Source organism: Lissotriton helveticus, chromosome 7 (genome assembly GCF_964261635.1).
Source record: "Lissotriton helveticus chromosome 7, aLisHel1.1, whole genome shotgun sequence".
NCBI classification, from domain to species: domain Eukaryota; kingdom Metazoa; phylum Chordata; class Amphibia; order Caudata; family Salamandridae; genus Lissotriton; species Lissotriton helveticus.
The window spans coordinates 3842341-3868739 of NC_136068.1; the positions used below are offsets into that span (position 1 = coordinate 3842341).

A 26399-nucleotide genomic window follows, 5' to 3' on the forward strand; every position below is an offset into this window, starting at 1 on the left:
ACATTACCCCTATCCTGTCTTCTCTCCGATAGCTTCCCATCAAGGTTAGAGCTATTAACAAAATGGCCTGCATCACCCACAAAGCCTTGCATACTTCCTCCCCTCGTTACCTGGCGAATAAACTGAAAATGTCAGGAGGTTCGAGACCCTCTCAGAATGTGGAAAAATTTCTGTTTGAGCCCCTTCTCCTTCAAAAAGGAAAGATCGATGGCACAATCGTTCTCAGATAATGCAGTGAGAATCTGGAACTCGCTTCCCCCATTGCTCCGTGCCACCACCTCCATCCAGATTTTCAAAGCTGACCTCAAATCTCTTCTCTTTCAAAGACACTTTCAGAACTAATACCCTCATTCTCAGACCCCTCCAGGAAGTTAGTTCACTATTGTAAATTTGTAACATCATCTTATTTATTCCCCACCATTGATTGCTGTGTCTGATATTTTGTGATTGCCTATATGGTTTTACTCTGCCTCTCCTGTTGATTTTTGTGACGTTCTATTTTGTACCATTTCTCTCAAGTAACGTAACTGGTTCTATTGTACAGCGCTCTGGCACCTTCTGGTAAAGTCCGCGCTTTATAAAAATGCATGAAATAAATAAATAAATAAAGCTAGTAACTAGGCGCTATGGCGTGGCCAGTGTCTTCGCTTTCAGACTCTAAGAGGCTGGTCACGTGACTTCTCGATGTGTTTTAGAAGTTGGTCCCGGAGTCGATTCCTCGCTTTAGAAGTTGGCCCCGGAGTCGATCCCTCACTTTTAGAAGTTGGTCCCAGAGTTGATCCCTCTCTTTTAGAAGTTGGTCCCAGAGTCAATCCCTCGCTTTTAGAAGTTGATCCCGGAGTCAATCTCTTGGTTTTAGAAGTTGGTCCCGGAGCCGATCCTTCGCTTTTAGAAGTTGATCCCGGAGTCAATCTCTTGGTTTTAGAAGTTGGTCCCAGAGTCGATCCCTCTCTTTTAGAAGTTGGTCCTGGAGTCGATCCCTCGCTTTAGAAGTTGGTCCCGGAGTCGATCCCTCACTCTTAGAAGTTGGTTACGGAGTCGATTCCTCGCTTTAGAAGATGGCCCCGGAGTTAATCCCTCTCTTTTAGAAGTTTGTCCCAGAGTCGATCCTTCACTTTTAGAAGTTGATCCCGGAGTCGATCTCTTGCTTTTAGAAGTTGGTCCCAGAGTCGATCCCTCTCTTTTAGAAGTTGGTCCCAGAGTCGATCCTTCGCTTTTAGAAGTTGATCCCGGAGTCGATCTCTTGCTTTTAGAAGTTGGTCCCAGAGTCGATCCTTCGCTTTTAGAAGTTGATCCCGGAGTCGATCTCTTGCTTTTAGAAGTTGGTCCCAGAGTCGATCCCTCTCTTTTAGAAGTTGGTCCCAGAGTCGATCCTTCGCTTTTAGAAGTTGATCCCGGAGTCGATCTCTTGCTTTTAGAAGTTGGTCCCAGAGTCGATCCTTCGCTTTTAGAAGTTGATCCCGGAGTCGATCTCTTGCTTTTAGAAGTTGGTCCCAGAGTCGATCCCTCTCTTTTAGAAGTTGGTCCCAGAGTCGATCCTTCGCTTTTAGAAGTTGATCCCGGAGTCGATCTCTTGCTTTTAGAAGTTGGTCCCAGAGTCGATCCCTCTCTTTTAGAAGTTGGTCCCGGCGTCGATTCTCGCACTTGAGACGCCGTCTGCCTAGATTACTTCTCTTAAATCGTGGCGTCACCTCTGGGTGTAAATTCTCCCTGCAGTGCCTCTTTAGTTTCCTGCCAGTAATCTCAATATCTAATTAACGGCCCCCAGGCAGTGTTAGCGCCCTGAACTGTCCCCCTAAAGCACTAGGGGGCCTATTAGTACCCAAAAACGTTTTCCCAAGGGACAAAATGTGTGGTGAGTGGTGTGCCCGAGGACTGCACTGATGCAGGTGCGGGGGTTGGGGGGGAGGTGGGGTTAGAAGTGGGGGGGGCAGTGATGAGGTGAGTGTAGGGGAAGGGAAGGGAAGCGAAGCAGGCACATCTAGGGCTGAACTGAACAACATGGAACTGGAAAACCTGGGATCAATCCCGGCCTCCCCGATTGACACTCATGGAGTGCCATAGAGCAGAGTGTCGTAGAGTGGAATGTCGTAGAGTGAAGTGTCATAGAGTGGAGTGCCATAGAGCAGAGTGTCATAGAGTGTAGTGTCATAGAGTGGAGTAACGTAGATTGAAGTGTCATAGAGTGGAGTGTCGTAGAGTGGAGTGTCATAGAGTGGAGTGTCGTAGAGTGGAGTGGCGTAGTGTGGAGTGTCATAGAGTGGAAAGTCATAGAGTGGAGAGTCGTAGAGTGGAAAGTCATAGAGTGGAGAGTCGTAGAGTGGAGTGTCATAGAGTGGAGTGTCGTAGAGTGGAGTGTCATCGAGTGTAGTGGCATAGAGTGGAGAGTCGTAGAGTGGAGTGTCATAGAGTGGAGTGGCATAAGTGGAGTGGTGTAGAGTGGAGTGTCATAGAATGTCATAGAGTGGAGTGTCATAGAGCGGAGTGTGATGGAGTGGAGTGGCATAGAGTGGAGTGTCATAGAGTGGAGTGTCATAGAGTGGAGTGTCGTAGAGTGGAGTGGCGTACTGTGAAGTGTCATAGAGTGGAGTGCCATAGAGTGGAGTGTCATAGAGTGGAGTGGCGTAGAGTTGAGTGTCATAGAGTGGAGCATCATAGAGTGAAGTGGCATAGAGTGTAGTGCCGTAGAGTGGAGTGTCATAGAGTGGAGTGGTGTAGAGTGGAGTGCCGTAGAGTGAAGTGTCATAGAGTGGAGTGGCATAGAGTGGGGGGCATAGAGTGAAGTGTCATAGAGTGGAGTGTCGTAGAGAGGACTGTCATAGAGTGGAGTGATCGTAGAGTGGAGTGTCTTAGAGCGGAGTGTCGTAGAGCGGAGTGGCATAGAGTGGAGTGTCGCAGAGTGGAGTGGCGTAGAGTGGAGTGTCATAGAGTGTAGTGGAGTGTCATAGAGTGGAGCGTCATAGAGTGCAGTGTCATAGAGTGGAGCGTCGTGGAGTGGAGTGTCAGAGAGTGGAATGGCATAGAGTGGAGTGTCATAGAGTGGAAAGTCATAGAGTGGAGTGTCGTAGAGTGGAGTGGCATAGAGTAGAGTGTCATAGAGTGAAGTGTAATAGAGTGAAGTCTCATAGAGTGGAGTGTCGTAGAGTGGAGTGGCGTACTGTGAAGTGTCATAGAGCGGAGTGGCATAGAGCGGAGTGGCATAGAGTGGAGTGGCGTAGAGTGGAGTGTCATAGAGTGGAGTGTCATAGAGTTGAGTGTCATAGAGTGGAGCATCATAGAGTGAAGTGTCATAGAGTGGAGCATCATAGAGTGGAGTGGTGTAGAGTGTAGTGCCGTAGAGTGGAGTGTCGTAGAGTGGAGTGGTGTAGAGTGGAGTGTCGTAGAGTGAAGTGTCATAGAGTGGAGTGGCAGAGTGGAGTGTCATAGAGTGAAGTGTCGTAGAGTGAAGTGTCATAGAGTGGAGTGGCAGAGTGGAGTGTCATAGAGTGAAGTGTCATAGAGTGGAGTGTCGTAGAGTGGACTGTCATAGAGTGGAGTGATCGTAGAGTGGAGTGTCTTAGAGCGGAGTGTCGTAGAGCGGAGTGGCATAGAGTGGAGTGTCGCAGAGTGGAGTGGCGTAGAGTGGAGTGTCATAGAGTGTAGTGGAGTGTCATAGAGTGGAGCGTCATAGAGTAGAGTGTCATAGAGTGGAGCGTCGTGGAGTGGAGTGTCAGAGAGGGGAATGGCATAGAGTGGAGTGTCATAGAGTAGAGTGGAGTATCATAGAGTGGAGTGTCGTAAAGTGGAGTGGCATAGAGTAGAGTGTCATAGAGTGAAGTGTAATAGAGTGAAGTGTCATAGAGTGGAGTGTCATAGAGTGATGTGTCATAGAGTGGAGTGTCATAGAGTGGAGTGTCATAGAGTGGAATGGCATAGAGTAGAGTGTCAGAAAATGTGGAGTGTCATAGAGTGGAGTGTCGTAGAGTGGAGTGGCGTAGAGTGAAGTGTCATAGAGTGGAGTGGCATAGAGTAGAATGTCGTAGAGTGAAGTGTCATAGAGCGGAGTGTGATAGAGTGGAGTGTCATAGAGTGGAGTGGCATAGAGTGGAGTGGCATAGAGTGTCGTATAGTGGAGTGTCATAGAGTGGATTATCATAGAGTGGAATGTCGTAGAGTGGAGTGTCGTAGAGTGGAGTGTCATAGAGTGGAATGTCATAGAGTGGAGTGGCATAGAGTGGAGTGGCATAGAGTGTTGTATAGTGGAGTGTCATAGAATAGAGTGTCATAGAGTGGAGTGGCATAGAGTGGAGTGGCATTAAGCGTCGTAGAGTGGAGTAACATAGAGTGGAGTGGCATAGAGTGTCGTAGAGTAGAGTGTCGTAGAGTGGAGTGACATAGAGTGGAGTGTTGTAGAGTGGAGTGGCATAGAGTGGAGTGGCATAGAGTGGAGTGGCATAGAGTGGAGTGGCATAGAGTGGAGTGGCATAGAGCGGAGTGGCATAGAGCGGAGTGGCATAGAGTGGAGTGGCGTAGAGTGGAGTGTCATAGAGTGTAGTGGAGTGTCATAGAGTGGAGCGTCATAGAGTGGAGTGTCATAGAGTGGAGCGTCATAGAGTGGAGTGTCATAGAGTGGAGCGTTGTGGAGTGGAGTGTCAGAGAGTGGAATGGCATAGAGTGGAGTGTCATAGAGTGGAAAGTCATAGAGTGGAGTGTCATAGAGTGGAGTATCATAGAGTGGAGTGTCGTAAAGTGGAGTGGCATAGAGTAGAGTGTCATAGAGTGAAGTGTAATAGAGTGAAGTCTCATAGAGTGGAGTGTCATAGAGTGGAGTGACGTAGAGTGGAGTGGCGTAGAGTGGAGTGGCATAGAGTGGAGTGGCATAGAGTGGATTGGCATAAAGCATCGTAGAGTGGACGGGCATAGAGTGTCAGTGAGTGGAGTGGTATAGAGTGGAGTGGCGTAAGGTGGAGTGGCATAGAGGGTCGTAGACTGGAGTGTCATAGAGTGGAGTGGCATAGAGCGTCGTAGAGTGGACTGTCATAGAGTGGAGTGGCATAGAGTGGAGTGGCATAGAGCGTCATACAGTAGAGTGGCATAGAGTGGAGTGGCATAGAGTGGAGTGGCGTAAGGTGGAGTGTCATAGAGTGGAGTGGTGTAGAGTGGAGTGGCGTAGAGTGGAGTGGCATAGAGTGGAGTGTCGTAGAGTGGAGTGTCGTAGAGTGGAGTGTCATAGAGTGAAGTGTCATAGAGTGGAGTGTCGTAGAGTGGAGTGTCGTAGAGTGGAGTTTCATAGAGTGGAGTGTCATAGAGTGGAGTGTCGTAGAGTGGAGTGTCATAGAGTGGAGTGACGTAGAGTGGAGTGGCATAGAGTGGAGTGGCATAGAGTGAATTGGCATAAAGCATCGTAGAGTGGAGTGGCATAGAGTAGAGTGTCATAAAGTGGAGTGGCATAGAGTGAAGTGTCATAGAGTGGAGTGGCATAGAGTGGAGTGGCATAGAGTGGAATGTCGTAGAGTGGAGTGTAGTAGAGTGGAGTGTCATAGAGTGGAGTGTCATAGAGTGGAGTGGCATAGAGTGGAGTGGCATAGAGTGTTGTATAGTGGAGTGTCATAGGAGGTGACCTGACCTGACCTGGTCAGTCCGGTCGCTCCTCCTGCCGCGAGGCCACCCCGAGTGTGCACGCTCTCCTCCCACTGCCGCCGCCGCTGCCGAGTCAAGACTGCCCCTGTCTTGGTTTGGCCCCTGTCCCTGACTGTCCCTGTGCCTGCTTGTTGTAAGCTGTTTTACTGCTGCCGTTTCTCGTTGTGTAAATTGTACTTTTGCTGCCGTTCTCATCTCTCGTGTTTGCCCTTAAGTTTTGTCCCTTTGTCCTTCGTTGTTCCCTGCCCCACCCCGCTCCCCGCAGCATCCCCACACGCTCCCCCCCACTCGCCACCCCGCTCCCGCCTCCCAGCTGCTCCTCCCTCCCACAAGGTACTTAAGGGGAGGCTCACGGGGCTAGGAGCTGTGACCTGACCTGACCTGACCTGGTCAGTCCGGTCGCTCCTCCTGCCGCGTGGCCACTCCAAGTGTGCCCGCTCTCCTCCCGCTGCCGCCGCCGCTGCCGAGTCAAGACTGCCCCTGTCTTGGTTTGGCCCCTGTCCCTGACTGTCCCTGTGCCTGCTTGTTGTAAGCTGTTTTACTGCTGCCATTTTCCCCGTTGTGTAAATTGTACTTTTGCTGCCGTTCTCGTCTCTCGTGTTGCCCTTAAGTTTGTCCCTTTGTCCTTCGTTGTTCCCTGCCCCACCCCCGCTCCCTCCAGCATCCCCGCATGCTCCCCCTCACTCGCCACCCCGCTCCCGCCTCCCAGCTGCTCCTCCCTAGCCCCTGCCCCCCCACTCTCCACTTATGGCAGAGTGCACGCGTACGTGCAGCGTTGACGCGCAGCATTGACGCGCAGCGGGCGCGCCAATTGCGTGCTGAAGGCGCGCCAAAGGTAAGCCCGTCTGCGCCCGTCCGCGCCTGGCCCGCGCCCAGCGCCAGGACCCCTGGCCCCCGCCGATGCAAGACCACCCGACAGACATACGACGCAGAGTGGAGTGTCGTAGAGTGGAGTGGTGTAGAGTGGAGTGTCGTAGAGTGGAGTGGTGTAGAGTGGAGTGCCGTAGAGTGAAGTGTCATAGAGTGGAGTGGCATAGAGTGGGGGGCATAGAGTGAAGTGTCATAGAGTGGAGTGTCGTAGAGTGGAGTGTCTTAGAGCGGAGTGTCGTAGAGCGGAGTGGCATAGAGTGGAGTGTCATAGAGTGTAGTGGAGTGTCATAGAGTGGAGCGTCATAGAGTGGAGTGTCATAGAGTGGAGCGTCGTGGAGTGGAGTGTCAGAGAGTGGAATGGCATAGAGTGGAGTGTCATAGAGTGGAAAGTCATAGAGTGGAGTGTCGTAGAGTGGAGTATCATAGAGTGGAGTGTCGTAAAGTGGAGTGGCATAGAGTAGAGTGTCATAGAGTGAAGTGTAATAGAGTGGAGAGTCGTAGAGTGGAGAGTCGTAGAGTGGAGTGTCATAGAGTGGAGTGTCATAGAGTAGAGCGTCATAGAATGGAGTGGCGTAAGTTGGAGTGTCAAAGAGTGGAGTGTGATAGAGCAAAGTGTCATAGAGTGAAGTGTCATAGAGCAGAGTGTCGTAGAAGGGAGTCTCATAGAGTGGAGTGTCATAGAGTGGAGTGTCATAGATTGGAGTGTCGTAGAGTGGAGTGTCGTAGAGTGGAGTGTCATAGAGTGGAGCGTCATAGAGTGGAGTTCCGTAAGTTGGAGTGTCATAGAGCAGAGTGTCGTAGAGTGGAGTGTCATAGAGCAGAGTGTCGTAGAGTGTCATAGAGTGGAGTGTCGTAGACTGGAGTTTCATAGAGTGGAGTGTCATAGAGTGGAGTGGCGTAAGGTGAAGTGTCATAGAGTGGAGTGCCATAGAGCAGAGTGTCTTAGAGTGGAGTGTCATAGAGTCGAGTGCCATAGAGCAGAGTCTCGTAGAGTAGAGTGTCGTAGAGTGAAGTATCATAGAGTGGAGTGCCATAGAGCAGAGTGTCATAGAGAGTAGTGTCATAGAGTGGAGTAACGTAGATTGAAGTGTCATACAGTGGAGTGTCGTAGAGTGGAGTGTCATAGAGTGGAGTGTCGTAGAGTGGAGTGGCGTAGTGTGGAGTGTCATAGAGTGGCATGTCATAGAGTGGAGCGTCGTGGAGTGGAGTATCATAGAGTGGGGTGCCATAGAGCAGAGTGTCATAGAGAGTAGTGTCATAGAGTGGAGTAACGTAGATTGAAGTGTCATACAGTGGAGTGTCGTAGAGTGGAGTGTCATACAGTGGAGTGTCGTAGAGTGGAGTGTCATAGCGTGGAGTGTCGTAGAGTGGAGTGGCGTAGTGTGGAGTGTCATAGAGTGGCATGTCATAGAGTGGAGTGTCATCGAGTGTAGTGGCATAGAGTGGAGAGTCGTAGAGTGGAGTGTCATAGAGTGGAGTGGCATAAGTGGAGTGGTGTAGAGTGGAGTGTCATAGAGTGGAGTGTCATAGAATGTCATAGAGTGGAGTGTCATAGAGCAGAGTGTGATGGAGTGGAGTGGCATAGATTGGAGTGTCATAGAGTGGAGTGTCATAGAGTGGAGTGTCGTAGAGTGGAGTGGCGTACTGTGAAGTGTCATAGAGTGGAGTGTCATAGAGTGGAGTGTCATAGAGTGGAGTGGCGTAGAGTGGAGTGTCATAGAGTGAAGTGGCATAGAGTGGAGTGTCATAGAGTGGAGTGTCATAGAGTAGAGTGTCGTAGAGTGGAGTGGCGTACTGTGAAGTGTCATAGAGTGGAGTGTCATAGAGTGGAGTGTCATAGAGTGGAGTGGCGTAGAGTGGAGTGTCATAGAGTGGAGTGGCATAGAGTGGAGTGTCATAGAGTGGAGTGTCATAGAGTTGAGTGTCATAGAGTGGAGCATCATAGAGTGAAGTGGCATAGAGTGTAGTGCCGTAGAGTGGAGTGTCGTAGAGTGGAGTGGTGTAGAGTGGAGTGTCGTAGAGTGAAGTGTCATAGAGTGGAGTGGCAGAGTGGAGTGTCATAGAGTGAAGTGTCATAGAGTGGAGTGTCGTAGAGTGGACTGTCATAGAGTGGAGTGATCGTAGAGTGGAGTGTCTTAGAGCGGAGTGTCGTAGAGCGGAGTGGCATAGAGTGGAGTGTCGCAGAGTGGAGTGGCGTAGAGTGGAGTGTCATAGAGTGTAGTGGAGTGTCATAGAGTGGAGCGTCATAGAGTAGAGTGTCATAGAGTGGAGCGTCGTGGAGTGGAGTGTCAGAGAGGGGAATGGCATAGAGTGGAGTGTCATAGAGTAGAGTGGAGTATCATAGAGTGGAGTGTCGTAAAGTGGAGTGGCATAGAGTAGAGTGTCATAGAGTGAAGTGTAATAGAGTGAAGTGTCATAGAGTGGAGTGTCATAGAGTGATGTGTCATAGAGTGGAGTGTCATAGAGTGGAGTGTCATAGAGTGGAATGGCATAGAGTAGAGTGTCAGAAAATGTGGAGTGTCATAGAGTGGAGTGTCGTAGAGTGGAGTGGTGTAGAGTGGAGTGGCGTAGAGTGAAGTGTCATAGAGTGGAGTGGCATAGAGTAGAATGTCGTAGAGTGAAGTGTCATAGAGCGGAGTGTGATAGAGTGGAGTGTCATAGAGTGGAGTGTCATAGAGTGGATTATCATAGAGTGGAATGTCGTAGAGTGGAGTGTCGTAGAGTGGAGTGTCATAGAGTGGAATGTCATAGAGTGGAGTGGCATAGAGTGGAGTGGCATAGAGTGTTGTATAGTGGAGTGTCATAGAATAGAGTGTCATAGAGTGGAGTGGCATAGAGTGGAGTGGCATTAAGCGTCGTAGAGTGGAGTGACATAGAGTGGAGTGGCATAGAGTGTCGTAGAGTAGAGTGTCGTAGAGTGGAGTGACATAGAGTGGAGTGTTGTAGAGTGGAGTGGCATAGAGTGGAGTGGCATAGAGTGGAGTGGCATAGAGTGGAGTGGCATAGAGTGGAGTGGCATAGAGCGGAGTGGCATAGAGCGGAGTGGCATAGAGTGGAGTGGCATAGAGTGGAGTGTCATAGAGTGTAGTGGAGTGTCATAGAGTGGAGCGTCGTGGAGTGGAGTGTCAGAGAGTGGAATGGCATAGAGTGGAGTGTCATAGAGTGGAAAGTCATAGAGTGGAGTGTCATAGAGTGGAGTATCATAGAGTGGAGTGTCGTAAAGTGGAGTGGCATAGAGTAGAGTGTCATAGAGTGAAGTGTAATAGAGTGAAGTCTCATAGAGTGGAGTGTCATAGAGTGGAGTGACGTAGAGTGGAGTGGCATAGAGTGGAGTGGCATAGAGTGGATTGGCATAAAGCATCGTAGAGTGGACGGGCATAGAGTGTCAGTGAGTGGAGTGGTATAGAGTGGAGTGGCGTAAGGTGGAGTGGCATAGAGGGTCGTAGACTGGAGTGTCATAGAGTGGAGTGGCATAGAGCGTCGTAGAGTGGACTGTCATAGAGTGGAGTGGCATAGAGTGGAGTGGCATAGAGCGTCGTACAGTGGAGTGGCATAGAGTGGAGTGGCATAGAGTGGAGTGGCGTAAGGTGGAGTGTCATAGAGTGGAGTGGTGTAGAGTGGAGTGGCGTAGAGTGGAGTGGCATAGAGTGGAGTGTCGTAGAGTGGAGTGTCGTAGAGTGGAGTGTCATAGAGTGAAGTGTCATAGAGTGGAGTGTCGTAGAGTGGAGTGTCGTAGAGTGGAGTTTCATAGAGTGGAGTGTCATAGAGTGGAGTGTCGTAGAGTGGAGTGTCATAGAGTGGAGTGACGTAGAGTGGAGTGGCATAGAGTGGAGTGGCATAGAGTGAATTGGCATAAAGCATCGTAGAGTGGAGTGGCATAGAGTAGAGTGTCATAAAGTGGAGTGGCATAGAGTGAAGTGTCATAGAGTGGAGTGTCATAGAGTGGAGTGGCATAGAGTGGAATGTCGTAGAGTGGAGTGTAGTAGAGTGGAGTGTCATAGAGTGGAGTGTCATAGAGTGTAGTGGCATAGAGTGGAGTGGCATAGAGTGTTGTATAGTGGAGTGTCATAGGAGGTGACCTGACCTGACCTGGTCAGTCCGGTCGCTCCTCCTGCCGCGAGGCCACCCCGAGTGTGCACGCTCTCCTCCCACTGCCGCCGCCGCTGCCGAGTCAAGACTGCCCCTGTCTTGGTTTGGCCCCTGTCCCTGACTGTCCCTGTGCCTGCTTGTTGTAAGCTGTTTTACTGCTGCCGTTTCTCGTTGTGTAAATTGTACTTTTGCTGCCGTTCTCATCTCTCGTGTTTGCCCTTAAGTTTTGTCCCTTTGTCCTTCGTTGTTCCCTGCCCCACCCCGCTCCCCGCAGCATCCCCACACGCTCCCCCCCACTCGCCACCCCGCTCCCGCCTCCCAGCTGCTCCTCCCTCCCACAAGGTACTTAAGGGGAGGCTCACGGGGCTAGGAGCTGTGACCTGACCTGACCTGACCTGGTCAGTCCGGTCGCTCCTCCTGCCGCGTGGCCACCCCAAGTGTGCCCGCTCTCCTCCCGCTGCCGCCGCCGCTGCCGAGTCAAGACTGCCCCTGTCTTGGTTTGGCCCCTGTCCCTGACTGTCCCTGTGCCTGCTTGTTGTAAGCTGTTTTACTGCTGCCATTTTCCCCGTTGTGTAAATTGTACTTTTGCTGCCGTTCTCGTCTCTCGTGTTGCCCTTAAGTTTGTCCCTTTGTCCTTCGTTGTTCCCTGCCCCACCCCCGCTCCCTCCAGCATCCCCGCATGCTCCCCCTCACTCGCCACCCCGCTCCCGCCTCCCAGCTGCTCCTCCCTAGCCCCTGCCCCCCCACTCTCCACTTATGGCAGAGTGCAGGCGTACGCGCAGCGTTGACGCGCAGCATTGACGCGCAGCGGGCGCGCCAATTGCGTGCTGAAGGCGCGCCAAAGGTAAGCCCGTCTGCGCCCGTCCGCGCCTGGCCCGCGCCCAGCGCCAGGACCCCTGGCCCCCGCCGATGCAAGACCACCCGACAGACATACGACGCCGCCGCCCTCAACGCACTCAATGCCGACCGGAACCCCGCCTGCTGCCGGGCCACCCCGAAGCGCATCCACGGACCCTTCACCTGCAAAACCTGCAAGTTCACCTGCCTCTGAACCTGCTCTGCACCCGCCAAGCCAAGCACCAGCAGCAACCACCTCAAGTGCATCCTGCTCAACACCCGCTTCGTCCACAGACACGCCGTGGAACTCTGGAACCTCCTCGACACAACATCACCAGACATCGCCTTCCTCACGGAAACCTGGATGAACGTCTCCTCAGCCCCCGACATCGCCATCCCGGACGGGTACAAGATCATCAGGAAGGACCGCGTCAACCAGACCGGAGAAGGCATCGCCATCGTCCACAAGAACACCATCCGCATCACGACCGACTCCAACGACACCTTCTCCGCTGCCGAGCACCTCCACTTCCAGATACACACCGACTCAAGGACGACCCTCAGAGGCACCCTCGTCTACAGACCCCCGGGACCATGCACACAATTCAGCGAAGACATCACAGACTTCATCAGGCCGCACGCCCTCCCCTCCGCTGACTACATCCTCCTAGGGGACCTCAACTTCCACCTGGAGAACAACAAGGACCGCAACACCACCGCCCTACTGGACAACCTCGCCACCCTCGGACTCAAGCAACTGGTGACAACCCCCACCCACCACGCCGGCCACACGCTTGATCCCGTCTTCTCATCCAGCAAGCACGTCACTTTCAGCCTCTCCACCGGACTTCACTGGACCGACCACAGCTGCGTCCACTTCAGCTTCAGAAAAACCACGACCCACCACCACCCACAACAGGTTCCTCACAGGAGCTGGAGCAAGATCACCGCCGACCAGCTCACCACCTCCCTCAGCCAGAACCCACCCGCCAGCACAACGGACCCCAACGAAGCAGCCCGCAACTTCACACAGTGGCTGACCGCCTGCGCCGACGACCTCGCACCACTAAAGAACCCTCCCAGCAGACCCAGAAGCAAGAAAGCCTCCTGGTTCACCGACGAACTCAAGGACTCCAAGAAGACCTGCCGCACCCTCGAGAAAGCCTGGCTCCTCGACCAGACCACTGACAACATGACCGCCCTCAAACACGCCACCCGCAAGCACCACCAGCTTATCCGCACCACCAAGAAGAAATCACTGAAGGAACGACTGGACAACAATGCCCACGACAGCAAGGAACTCTTCAGCATCGTCAAGGAGTTCTCCAACCCCAGCACCGGCACCAACGACATCACTCCTTCACAAGATCTCTGCGACTCTCTCGCCTCGTTCTTCCACCGCAAGATCGCCGACATCCACAATAGCTTCGGCGCACCATCCACGTACCCAACCGTCGAACCAACGCCCCCCACCGCCACCCTCCGCACCTGGACCACGGTGACCACCGAAGACACAGCCCGCACGATGAACACCATCCACTCCGGATCTCCAACCGACCCCTGCCCCCACCATGTCTTCAACAAGGCCGACTCCACCATCGCACCCCAGCTCCGGAACATCATCAGCACCTCCTTCAACACTGCCACCTTCCCGGAGAGCTGGAAGCATGCCGAGCTCAGCGCCTTACTGAAGAAACCAACAGCGGACCCCACCGACCTCAATAACTTCCGCCCCATCTCGCTCCTCCCTTTTCCTGCAAAAGTCCTCGAGAAGAACGTCAACAGACAGCTTGCCGCCTTCCTCGAGACGAACGGATCCCTCGACCCCTCGCAGTCCGGTTTCAGAGCCAACCACAGCACCAAGACCGCCCTCATCGCAGCCACCGACGACATCCGAGCCCTGCTCGACAACGGGGAAACAGCGGCACTCATCCTCCTGGACCTCTCTGCTGCGTTCGACACTGTCTGCCACCGCACCCTAGTCCAGCGCCTCAGCAACATCGGTATCCAAGAGAAGGCACTGGAGTGGATCATCTCGTTCCTCGCCGGTAGAACTCAGAGAGTCCGCCTCCCCCCGTTTCGATCCGAGGCCACCGAAGTCATCTGCGGCGTACCACAAGGATCATCACCCAGCCCCACCCTATTCAACGTCTACATTAGACCTCTTGCAGCCATCGCACGCCAACACAACCTCAACATCATCTCCTACGCTGACGACACCCAGCTGATCCTCTCCCTCACCAGAGACCCCGACACCGCCAGAACTTGCCTACACGAAGGGATGAAAGACGTCGCCGAATGGATGAAGAACAGCCGCCTGAAACTGAACTCAGAAAAGACGGAAGTCCTCATCCTGGGACCATCGCCCTCCGCCTGGGACGACTCCTGGTGGCCCCCCGCCCTGGGCACCACTCCCAAGCCAACAGACCACGCACGCAACCTGGGCTTCATCCTAGACTCCTCCCTCTCGATGACCAGACAAGTCAACGCCGTCTCCTCATCATGCTTTCACACCCTACGCATGCTCCGCAAGATCTTCCGATGGATCCCGACAGAAACCAGGAAGACGGTCACCCAGGCACTCGTCACCAGCCGACTGGACTACGGAAACACCCTCTACGCCGGAACCACAGCCAAGCTACAGAAAAGACTCCAACGCATCCAGAACGCCTCCGCCCGACTCATCCTGGACATCCCCCGACGCAGCCACATCTCCGGCCACCTGAGGGACCTGCACTGGCTCCCCGTCAGCAAGAGGATCATGTTCAAGCTTCTCACCCACGCACAAAAGTCTCTCCACGACCTGGGCCCCAAGTACCTCAACGACCGCCTGACCTTCTACACGCCCACCCGCCAGCTACGATCCACTAGCCTCGCCGCCGTACCACGCATCCGAAGAGCAACCGCCGGAGGCAGATCCTTCTCCTACCTGGCGGCCAAGACATGGAACTCCCTCCCCACCCACCTTCGGCTGACCCAGGACCATCTCGCCTTCAGGAGACAACTCAAGACCTGGCTGTTCGAACAGTAGCGGACCCCTTCCCCCAAGCGCCTTGAGACCCTTCCGGGTGAGTAGTGCGCTATACAAATGTCATGATTGATTGATTGATTGATTGATTGATAGAATCGAGTGGCATAGAGTGGAGTGGCATAGAGTGGAGTTGCATTAAGCGTCGTAGAGTGGAGTGACATAGAGTGGAGTGTCGTGGAGTGGCATAGAGTGGAGTGTCCTAGAGTGGAGTGTCATAGAGCGGAGTGATGTAGAGTGGAGTGGCATAGAGTGGAGTGGCATAGAGTGGATTGGCATAAAGCATCGTAGAGTGGACGGGCATAGAGTGTCGGTGAGTGGAGTGGTATAGAGTGGAGTGGCTAAAGGTGGAGTGGCATAGAGCGTCATAGAGTGGACTGTCATAGAGTGGAGTGGCATAGAGTGGAGTGGCATAGAGCGTCGTACAGTGGAGTGGCATAGAGTGGAGTGACATAGAGTGGACTGTCATAGAGTGGAGTGGCATAGAGTGGAGTGGCATAGAGCGTCGTACAGTGGAGTGGCATAGAGTGGAGTGACATAGAGTGGACTGTCATAGAGTGGAGTGGCATAGAGTGGAGTGGCATAGAGTGGAGTGTCATAGAGTGGAGTGGCATAGAGTGGAGTGGCATAGAGTGGAGTGGCATAGAGTGGAGTGGCATAGAGTGGAGTGTCATAGAGTGGAGTGGCATAGAGCGTCGTACAGTGGAGTGGCATAGAGTGGAGTGACATAGAGTGGAGTGTCATAGAGTGGAGTGGCATAGAGTGGAGTGGCATAGAGCGTCGTACAGTGGAGTGGCGTAGAGTGGAGTGGCGTAAGGTGGAGTGTCACAGAGTGGAGTGGCACAGAGTGGAGTGGCATAGAGTGGAGTGGCATAGAGCGTCGTACAGTGGAGTGGCATAGAGTGGAGTGTCATAGAGTGGAGTGTCATAGAGTGGAGTGTCACAGAGTGGAGTGGCACAGAGTGGAGTGGCATAGAGTGGAGTGGCATAGAGTGGAGTTGCGTAGAGTGGAGTGGCACAGAGTGGAGTGGCATAGAGTGGAGTGGCATAGAGTGGAGTGGCATAGAGCGTCGTACAGTGGAGTGGCATAGAGTGGAGTGTCATAGAGTGGAGTGTCATAGAGTGGAGTGTCACAGAGTGGAGTGGCACAGAGTGGAGTGGCATAGAGTGGAGTGGCATAGAGTGGAGTTGCGTAGAGTGGAGTGGCATAGAGTGGAGTGGCATAGAGTGGAGTTGCGTAGAGTGGAGTGGCATAGAGTGGAGTGGCATAGAGTGGAGTGTCGTAGAGTGTCGTAGAGCACACAACCGTTTTTATTTGTAAGTTGCTGTGGAGCTAGCAGGTTCCCCTCCGCGCTGTGGATTGTAGCACCCACCCCGAGTTCGAGCCTATAGTGGGAGTGAGAAATGGAGGTAGTAATTGAGCTCCTGAACGGCCGCTGACGGATTTTCCTGACGTCCACGGAGGACCCACATTGTACAAACTTGTGGTGTCTTAGTTATGCCATGGATACCTGCTGGTATGTCTTTGTTGTCACTCCAGCGGCTGTGGCGAGGGGTTATATTCACAGAGGCCTTGTTATCCCTGTACAGAGAGGTTGTGACAGCCCATGGGGGGCGCTGCATTAAGAGGGACTGTTTCAGGATTTACCAGGGATGGGCGTGAGGTACCGTGACCCCCATCTAATTCCATCGGGAAAGGATTTCAACATATACAGCGTGTGGGCCCGATATAAGAATTGTTGGGGAAATCATGATATCCGAATGGCATGGCAGCAGTATGAACTCTTCATTCAAATATTCACCGTCCTCCCATGGCTAGGATCACACCAATGGGAGTGGTGATTACATCACGTATAGCCAACCAGACCCTGTGTCTTCTCAAGCGAAGCATTTCCCAGCGCCTTGAGACCCTCACAGGTGAGTAGCGCACTTTATAAAACCCTGCTTGATTGGTTGATTGAGAGCACTTGAGAGAGGCAATCACGCCGAAACGCGTCAAGAAGGAAATCGCTGTTTTTTTTAAGTGTTGGCAGTCAACTTGGCCCTTGGCTTGAAGCAGAGTCTCATATAAAAAGTAAAAAATAACGGAAAGGGGGAAGGGTAGGTATACCCTGACCCTCCCCCACCCCAGATATGGTGGGGGTGTCCCACAGGGACCCTGGAGGGGTTCAAAAGCAGTTTAAAAAATTGCTCTTATTCACAGTAAAATGATGGCATAAAAAAAATGTATTTCCAGTTTACTCCTGCGAGCTTCAGGACTAAAATGGACTTCTTCGCCCAACCTGTAGTGCACCAGGATGTGCGTTTGCAGAGTAGTGGTGAAAAGGGCGTGACTTCCAACAACCTCTTAGGAATCCAGCTGTGTGGGACTTACTGGAGGTAACAAAAGGCGAAGTTGGCCCCCAAGGACCCTCAAGTGCCAAGGGGACTTCATCCCCCTACTAGAAGTGCGCCAGGAGGTGAATTTGCTGAGTGGTGGAGAAAGGGGGCATAGCCACCGAAAACCCCTCAGCAACCCAGCTGTGTGGGATTTACTGGAGGTAACAGGAGGGGTAGTTGGCCCCAAGAACCCTCAAGAGCCAAGAAGAACGCTTTATTCCCCAAGTAGTAGTGTGCCAGGCGGCGCGTTTGCAGAGTGATGGCAGAACTTGTGAAATGCAAATCGGGCTCTCATGGGGACCCTTGCCCTTCTCGGTTTTCAGATGAATGGCCCAATGGCTAAATCCTATATTGAACTAAATCCGGAGCTCCTCATTTAAAACTGGCGATATTCCGGCCAATCAGCAACAGGCATTTTTATTACTATTGTTTAAGAAATCTAATGCTGACCCTGAAGTGCTCAGCAACTTTCGACCGATCTCCCTGCTGTCTGCACCCGCTAAACTCTTTGAGAAATTGGCTCAGCGACAGCTAGCCGACTATGTAGAAGGTAATGGCCTCCTACATGACTCTCAATCAGGCGTCCGTTCTGGTTACGGCTCGGAGACAGCTTTGGTAGAGGTAGTGTGCTCCCAACCCCCATTCTGTTTCAAAGGCTCCCTTGAGCCAGCAAGCTGACGAGCTTTGGAGATGCACCTGTGTGCCTGTGAGTGGTACTGTGACCTGAGAGGAACTTGGCAGCATTTCCAGCAACCCCAGGTGATTTTTCTTTGCTCTCTAAAACTGCTGCTCTCTACTGATGAAGGGCTCAACCCAGAAACACGTGTCTAGAGATATACAGCAATGTCTGCACCAACATTCGTGAAAAACTCCAGCTAATTTTGAAGTAAGTTTGAACTGTGTACTGCATTTACCAGGATGCAGAGGGGCGAACTGTGCTGGGACGGTGAGGCAGTGTGCTCCCACCCCAATTCAGCTTTGGTAGAGGTGGCTGAGTCAGTGAGAATGACAGTTGACAGTGGCGCATCAGCCATGATAGTGCAGTTGGACCTATCAGCAGCGTTTGATACGGTAGCGCATTCAATCCAGCAGAAAAGACTAAGGGGCCGATTCACAAAGGTAATCTGAGACAAACGTCTAAATATACTACTTTTGGTAATCACAGAGGTAAATTCCAAGTTGTATCTTTATGTCCGCAGTTCGGCCAGAATTTCTGCACCCGGGCTGTACTCTCCGGCTTGGGCCCTACTCTCCAGATTGAGCCGTACTCTCCGGCTTAGGCCGAATGAAGTGTAATCAAAGGGCTGAAATGCAACTTTTATAAAAAGAAAAATTAGGAACGTGTGGTAAATCGTAGAGGAGGACAATGAAAAAACATTTGGACAGATAAAAAACTGTGGCCAGACACTGCAACATAACCCTGAAAAGTTGGCTCCTTTGCTTCATGGTACAATTTGTGCTCCCCTCGGTGTTGGATGTAGTGTCAACACTACAGTCTACACTGAGGGGAGCACAAATTGTGCACTGCATATACCATGATGCGAAAGAGCAAACTTTTCTGGGTTATGTTGCAGTGTCTGGCCACACTCTTTTATCTGTCCAAATGTTTTCTCACTACCCAAACTTGTTTTTCATGACCTCCTCTACCATTTATCACATGTTCCTAATGTTCCCTTTGGAAAAATTGTATATTGGCCCATTGCTTACACTTCATTTGGCCGGAGCAGGAAACTACAGCTCGAACCTGAGAGTACGGCCCAAGCCAGAGAGTACAGTCCGGGTGCGGAGACTACGGCCCAGGTGCGGAGATTCCGGCTTGACTGCCGACATAAAGATACAACTCGTAAATGATCTCTGTGAATACCAAAAGTCGTAAAGTAAGACTTTTGTCTCAGGTTGCCTTTGTGAGTCGGGCTCGATGTCATCTTGGTTTTCGGGGGTGGCACTCGACTGGTTACGGTCGTATCTTGAAGACCGCTCCCAATGGATTTTTCTCTGTCTATTCTCTTCCTCGTTAAAACCACTATTGTGTGGAGTGCCACAGGGCTCCGCCTTGAGCCCGCTGCTTTTTAATATCTACCTTGCCTCTTCGGCTTTGCATATTGCTTCATGGGGGGTGAAGGTGGTTTCCTATGCAGACGATACTCAGTTGGTGTTCTCTTTTAAAGAACAATCCGCTGCAGCCTTCCATAAATTCAAGGAATGCCTGAAAGACATTTTAGTCCGGATGAACGGAAATTGTCTGAAATTAAGTACAGAAAAGACGGAGTTCTTGGTTTTCAGTCAAGCACCTCCCTCCCTTTTGTGTCTTCGGTGGCCTGGAGAGATGGGTCCCCCGTCTGTGCCTACGGACTCAGCTAGAAATCTTGGAATCAGGTGGGAGACGGATCTCTTCTTTACGACCCAAGTCTGGCAAATCTCTTCTGCCTGTTTTGGGAAACTGAGAACCATCAGGAAATTCCTATGTTTTTTGCCAGAGGAGAGCCGTAGGCTTACAATCCAAGTGTTGGTAACCTCCCAGGTGGATTAGGCCATCAGCTTCTACCTAGGGTTGCCTGCCACCTGATTCAGAGACCACGGGTGGTCCAGAATGCGGCGGCGAGGCTAATCTGTTGGTTCCCCTTTCATCATCATATTCCTCTGAACCTGAGGCAGCTACACTGGCTCCTGGTGGCCAGAAGGATAGAGTTTAAGGCACTGACCTTCGCCTTCCGAGCCGCGAGTGACAGAGGCCCAGGTTACCTCAGGCAGAGGCTCAGCCCATATCGACATGAGCGGATCCTGAGATCAAAAGGCCTGCGACTCCTTTGCATCCCACAATATGCCAAGACTCAAAAAGGGGGTAGGTCCTTCAAGCCAAACTGTGGCACGCCACGCCAAGCTCTTTACACCTGATAGAAACAGAACATGAGTTTAGGAAGGCCATAAAAACTTGTCTTTTAAGCAGGGGTAGTATTACTGGTTGATCTTTCTCTTTAGTCTGTTCTTAGCACCCGGACACCTCTGTCGGGGTAGCTGTGCGCTTTACAAATGGCTTTTGATTGATTGATGGGGAAAAGGGGGCGTGGCTTCCAAAAACTCTCAGCAATTCTGCTGTGCGGGACTTACTGGAGGTAACAGGAGGGGTAGTTGGCCCCCAAGGATGTCCTTGGGGGCCAACTACCCATCCTGTTACCTCCAGTAAGTCCCATATAGTGGGATTGCTAAGAGGTCTTCGGAGGCACGCCCCCTTTTTCCACCAATCTGCAAATGCGGCTCCTGGTGCACTACTGGTTGGAGGATGAAGTCCACTTTACTCCTGAGGGCCTTGGGAGCCAATAAGCTCTCCTGGTACCTCCTGTAAGTCCTACACAGCGGAATTCCTGAGCGCTGGTCAGAGGCCCCGCCCCCTTTAATCACCACTCTGCAAATGCAACTACTGTTTAAAAAACCATGGAAATTCACTGAAAAAAACAAAGGCTACCGGGACGTTACAGCTAGGCTCAGGTTTCACTTGTGCAAAACCAGTGAAATTCAGCCGTTAAAGTTAGTGAGCTAACTTTAACTCATGTCCCCACAATGCACTGCTGATGACCTGGCATATTACATCACTCATGACATTGTCATTGACATCACTGATGACATCACCAATGATATCACTGGCGACATCATCCAGTGATTGTGAGTGGTTTTTAAAAAAAGTTTATGAGTGTTAAATATATATATATATATATACCAAGGTGTATTGTTGAATCAGTTGAAAAAAGCCCTGGCCCTAGGGGTGGGGTCCCCAGGTCCTGAAAATAGGACAGGGAAGTAGGTCCAAACTGCCCCCTCCCTTAAAAAAAAGGGGAAAAAAAAGAAAACGCACCTCCTGGTGCACTGCTGGTTAAGGGATTAAGACCCCTTGGGTCCAGAGGGTCCTTGGGGGCCAACAAGCCCTCCTATTACCTCCCCAGTGAGTCCCACACAGTGGGATTGCTGAGAGGTCTGCGGAGGCCACGTCCCCCTCATCCACCACTCTGCAAACACGCCTTCTCACGCACTGCTGGTTGGGGAATGAATTCTACTTTACTCTTGAGGACCTCAGGACTAAAGTGGACCACTTCCCCCTATCACTAGTGTACCAGGAGGCGCGTTTGCAGAGTGGCGGGGAAAGGGGGCGTTGCCTCCGACAACCTCTTAGAAACGCAGCTTTGCGGGAGTTGTGAAAAACTCTGCTCCGTGTAGCGGAGTTTTTCCTTGCTCGCGCTTAACAACTTACAGTTGGCGAGTGCGAGTGCGGAAAATCCACCTTCCAGCAAGATTTCTCAATGTGGGCGGTTAGATTTCTAAACGCGGGTGGTCGCGGACGGTCACAACCGCTGGCATTGAGAAACCTTCAGTTTGTGTTGAGAAGGCTGCTGCTCGGGTAAAAACTCCACTCGAGCGACAAGAAAAGAAGCAGCGGCCATTAGCGCAGCACATGGTGCTGATCATGTTGATTTACAGCACAGGACAAACACCCGGCACTGAAAATAAATGCACTCTGCAGCTTGCGGAACTTGGCGTAGTGTGGCAGAGTTTTATTGTCAATTTGTGGAGTTCCACGCACCGGAACTCCACGGACACTGCTCAGGCCTACTTATGACCTCACATATTACATCACTCATGACATACTCATTGACATCACTGATGACATCTCAAATGACATAACTGATGATATTACTAATGTATCATCAAGTGAGTGTAAGTGTTTTTAAAAGTTTATGATTGTTAAACATATATACTAACCTACTACAAAAGTTACATTAGTATAATAGGTGCACTACTACTGAGTGATTCCACTTCTAACAAATATTAAATGAGCGGCTGTGTGACTGTATGCACCCTTGTGTGTATGGGTGCTTTAGTGGCTGTATAAGTGGATGTATAAGTGAGTGTGTGAGAAGCTGTGTAGGTGAGTGAGATTCTGTGTGAGTGGCTGTATTGATGAGTGAGTGGGTGTGTCAGTGGCTGTATGGGTGAGTGAATGGCCGTGTGAGTGGCTGTATGGGTGGGTAACTGGGTGTGTGGTGACTGCATGGGTGAGTGAGCGGGTGTCTGAATGGCTGTATGAGTGACTGGCTGGGTCTGTAAGTGGTTGTATCAGTGAGTGAGTGGCTGTTTGAGTGGGTGATTGGTTAAGTGAGTTGGTGTGTCAGTGGCTGTATGGGTGATTGGATGTGTGAGTGCTTATATGGATGAGTGAGTCAGTAGCTGTGAGGGTTATTGAGTGCAGCTATCAGGGGCTGTATGGTTGAGTGAGTGTATGTATTGTTGTGTCAGTGACTGAATACATGTGTCAGTGGTGTATGGGTGAAGAACTGCATATGTGAAAGGCAGTATAGGTGAATGTTGGAGTATATGAGTGACTGTATGTGTGAGTGTGGGATTGTGAGAGTGGCTGGATGGGTGACTGAGTGCTTGGGTCACTGACAGTATGAGTGAGTATGTGTTACTATCTGTATGAATAAGTGAGTGTGTGTGTATAGAACTAGAGGTGAGTAAGTGGTGATCTGATTGACGCTATGGGTGAGTGACCAGGTGTGTGAGTAGCTCGATGGGTGACTGACAGTGTGTGAGTGACTGCATGGGTGAGTGAGTGGATAACTCAGTGGCTGTATTCGTGAGTGAGTTGGTGTATGAGTAGCTGTATGCGTGTGTGAGGGGATGTGTTTATAGACCTATGAGTCAGTGAGTGCGTGTGTAAGTACTGGTATGGGTGTGCCAGAGGTTTTGAGAATGGTAGTGTGGAAGTTGTAGTGAGTGTATGAAAGGATATAATGGGGTGTGAGTGGTTGAGTCAGATTCTGTGGGTGCTGTCATGAGTGATGTCATTTGAGATGTCATGAGTGATGTCACCAACCATGTCATGAGTGATGCAATATGTGAGGTCATAACCAGTGCATTGCAGGGGTGCTAGTTATAGTTAGCTCAGCTGACTATACCTGCTGAATTTAATTGGTTTTGTATGAGTAAAGCTTAAGCCTAACCATAACATCTCTGTAACCTTTGTTTTTTTAACTGAATTTCTAAGGTTTTTAAAATTATATTTGCTAACTATAACGCCCCTGAAATCTTTGTTTTTTTACTGTGAATTCCAAGGTATTTTTAATTTTATTTTCAAACTGAAACCTATAAACTTTGCGTGTGTGAGTGGCTGTATGGGTTTGTGAGTGAGTGTGTAATGTCTTGGTAATTATGTAAGTGCAAGAGTAGTGCCTGGGTGATTGTATGATTACATAGGCGGTGCGCCTGTGTGATTCTATGCGTGCAATTGCCAACGACACACTGTGAATACCGGTGTTCTTGACAAAGTGTAAAACACATGTATAGACATATTTTACAGAACCTTCCACTGTAGCTACTTAGTAAGATACCAATTTAACTTACGCCTTTCTATTCATTTGTTGAAATAACTACATTAAAATATATTCTCCTTCTTCACAGCAACACCGGGGGTTGCAATGACATCTGAGGTCATGAATCCAAATGACAAAGTGTAAACAGATATATAGACATATTTTACACAAAGTTTGAGGTTAGCTGTTCTGTAACATATTGGTTTAACTCTATTTTAACAACACATTTGTAAAAAAGAACAGCTCAAAAAATAACTTTCTTCATCTGATCTTAGGAGTAGAACATAACAACCAAACACCCATTAAACTGCCCATTCTTACCCAAACTCATGGGGAACCAACATCTGCTGCAAAACTAGTGCAATGGACCATCTGTGAAAAGACCCTCTCTAGAGGGGCAAACAAAAAGTATTCACGTGGGACTCGTCTATGTTATAGCATCTTAAAACCTATCATAGAAAACGTCTCCAACGGGCGATCAGGCAAAGGGAAGCGGGAGGACCATCTCCATCGGTGGCACAAGCAACAATCACCGGCCAAAAGCAGAACGTCCCCTCCGGAACACACAGTGGGGTTCACATACTACAGCCTCTTAACTAGAGTTCGCATTGTTGAGGGGTTTAACTTATTTTGTGTTTAAACTTTGCCTTGGAAAGATAAGTAGGAATTTTCTGAATATAACAATGGATTGCTGTCTGATACTACAAACACTACCACAACGCCAGGACCCTGACAACGCCTTCCTTGTACCACACAGTGTCTTACTGTGTTATGTGGTATCTTGCAGTACCGTGTACAGATATGGAGTATCGTGCAGTGGCACACAGGTTGGTGCAGTGCTGTGCAGTATAACACAGTGTCATACAGTGTTGTGCAGTACCTTTCAGTGCCGTGTACAGATATGTTGTATTGTGTGCAGTGTCATGCAGGGGCGCACAGGTTCATGGCTCAGCAGTATCACACAGTCTCATGCAGTGTCATGCAGTATCTTGCAGTGCCGTGTACAGTTATGTAGTATCATGCAGTGTCATGCAGTGTCATGCAGTGTCATGTTATCTTTATTTATTTATTTTATGCGTTTTTCTCTCGCGCGGACTTTACCCGAAGGTGTCGGAGGCTTCACAATAGGAACAGAACTGATACATGAGAACATTACAATAGCAGACGTTGAGATACATGAGGCAAAAGTGACAATTGTGAGCAAAAAAATACAAGAGGAGCAAATGGTGCAAAACAGGAGGAAAAAGTGACGTGTGCAGGTTACAAAAGCGAACAAAGTACAAGTAGAGGTAAAATACTGCAATAAATGGAGGACACTCAAACACAAGAACAAACGATACGTTGGCAATGGTGGCACTTGTGCAAGTATCGAAAGCAAACAAAATGTAAGAGGAGCAAACCGTGTGTTACAAGAGAAAAGTGATGTGTGCATGTGTGAGGAATGAGGTGGAGAAATGAGGGACCATGGGATACAGGGCGGTAGATGCTACCGTTGTTTTTAATGCGGTTTGTATACAGGGCAAGGTTCACAGGGTATAACAGTCTCTAATCGCCAAACAGCTGGAAGATGGTCCCTGGAGCCGTCGGCCTCCTTCTCTAGACGTTCCGTCTTGCCTGCTACCGTCGGCTCCTCTCAGGGTCGGAAGGCTCTCGAAGGAAGCAGAGATGGAACAGGGCAGTTAGAGGGATGTATCGGGAAAATCATTGAGGAGGAAGGGGAGTGCGGGATCACCAGGGTTCCACCACCGTATACCGTATCACTATAAGCACTCTGTGATGGTGACGGGGAAAGAACGAAACGTACAGTGACCACCCCGCAGCCTACCCCGTCCCACCCCGTGTAACAAACAGACCCCTGAGGCGCAGTCGTACCTTGTCCAGCCACACTTCTCCCCCGGAAGTGTGGCAGGGCAGCTCGCGTCTCCGTAGGCCTCCTGGCTTGACGAGTCTCTGGGTCTGCACTCCGGGTCGATCCTCTTCAGTCACGTCCCCCTCCTGGGCTTTCTCCTCAATATTCTCCTTGGCGTTCCTCTCGGCGTTCTCCTCGGCATTCTCCTCGGCAAGGGATTCCGCACCAACCAGGAAGAGCGGGGCTTCCTTAAACGCCCCCGAAGCAGTGGATTGGTTCCCAGCCAAACATGAGGTGACCCTTGATTGGTTGCCTTCAGGGGAAGCCCCTGACGTCAGAGAAGGCGGGTCAAATGATGAAGGCAGTTCCAGTGTCCCCGGTAGGGCAGGGGAAACCCAGGAAACAGGCAACGGATCCTGCGGACGGGGTGGAAAGGAACAGTGGTTAAAAGAAACACCCCGTCCGTCGGTGTCATAGTCCGAGTCCGGGACCTCGTGACACATCCCACCCCCAGGATTGACCCGATCGGGGGAAATCGGGAAGCGGGAAAGAAAGTCAACATTGCCTTGCAGGGAACCCTTCCGATGCCGAACCTCAAACGAACCTCAAAACAAAAAGGCTGCAACGCCAGGAACCAACGTAAGATCCGATCATTGTTCCCCTTATTCCTCTGGAGCCACGTCAAGGGGGCATGATCGGTAAACAGCACGAAGGGTCTCCCCTCAAGATAGTATTTCAGTTTGGCCACTCCCCAGTAAACAGCCAAACACTCCTTCTCGATAGTGGAATAGGCCTGTTCTCTAGGAAAGAGTTTACGACTGATGAAGAGTACCGGTCTCTCAACACCATAGTCATCCTCCTGTGACAGAACTGCCCCAATGCCCACCCCAGAAGCATCCATCTGCAAAATGAAGGGTTTCTGAAAATCTGGGGAAATGAGGACAGGGGAAGTAGTCAGGGCTTCCTTTAGGGCCTGAAAAGCTGAAGTATGGACATGAGAAGGGGCCGGTAAAGCAGACGACTTAACAGCTTTACCCAAAAGATCAGTGAGGGGGCCGGCAAGATTCGCAAATTGGGCAATGAACCTTCGATAATAGCCCACTAGTCCCAGAAAAGCACGGAGTTCTTTCTTTGTGGAGGGGTAAGGTAACGCCCTGATAGCCTCGATTTTCTCTGATTGAGGTTTAATGTGTCCATCCCCTAGGAGATAACCAAGGTATCTGACTTGTTGAAAGGCTACCCTAGACTTTTTTGCATTGATATGCAAGTTGGCTTCTTGGAGGCTAGACAGGATGTTACTTAAATGGTTCATATGCTCGTTCCACGTCTTGCTAAACACTACAATATCGTCTAGATAGGCGGATGC

At 50.8% G+C, this 26399-nt stretch overlaps 1 protein-coding gene across 1 annotated transcript in view; it reads right to left on the minus strand.

Moving 5' to 3' along the window:
• APOE (apolipoprotein E) overlaps window positions 1–26399 on the minus strand; it is a 632892-nt gene that overhangs the window by 75625 nt on the left and 530868 nt on the right. The gene's annotated exons all lie outside the window — the stretch shown is intronic.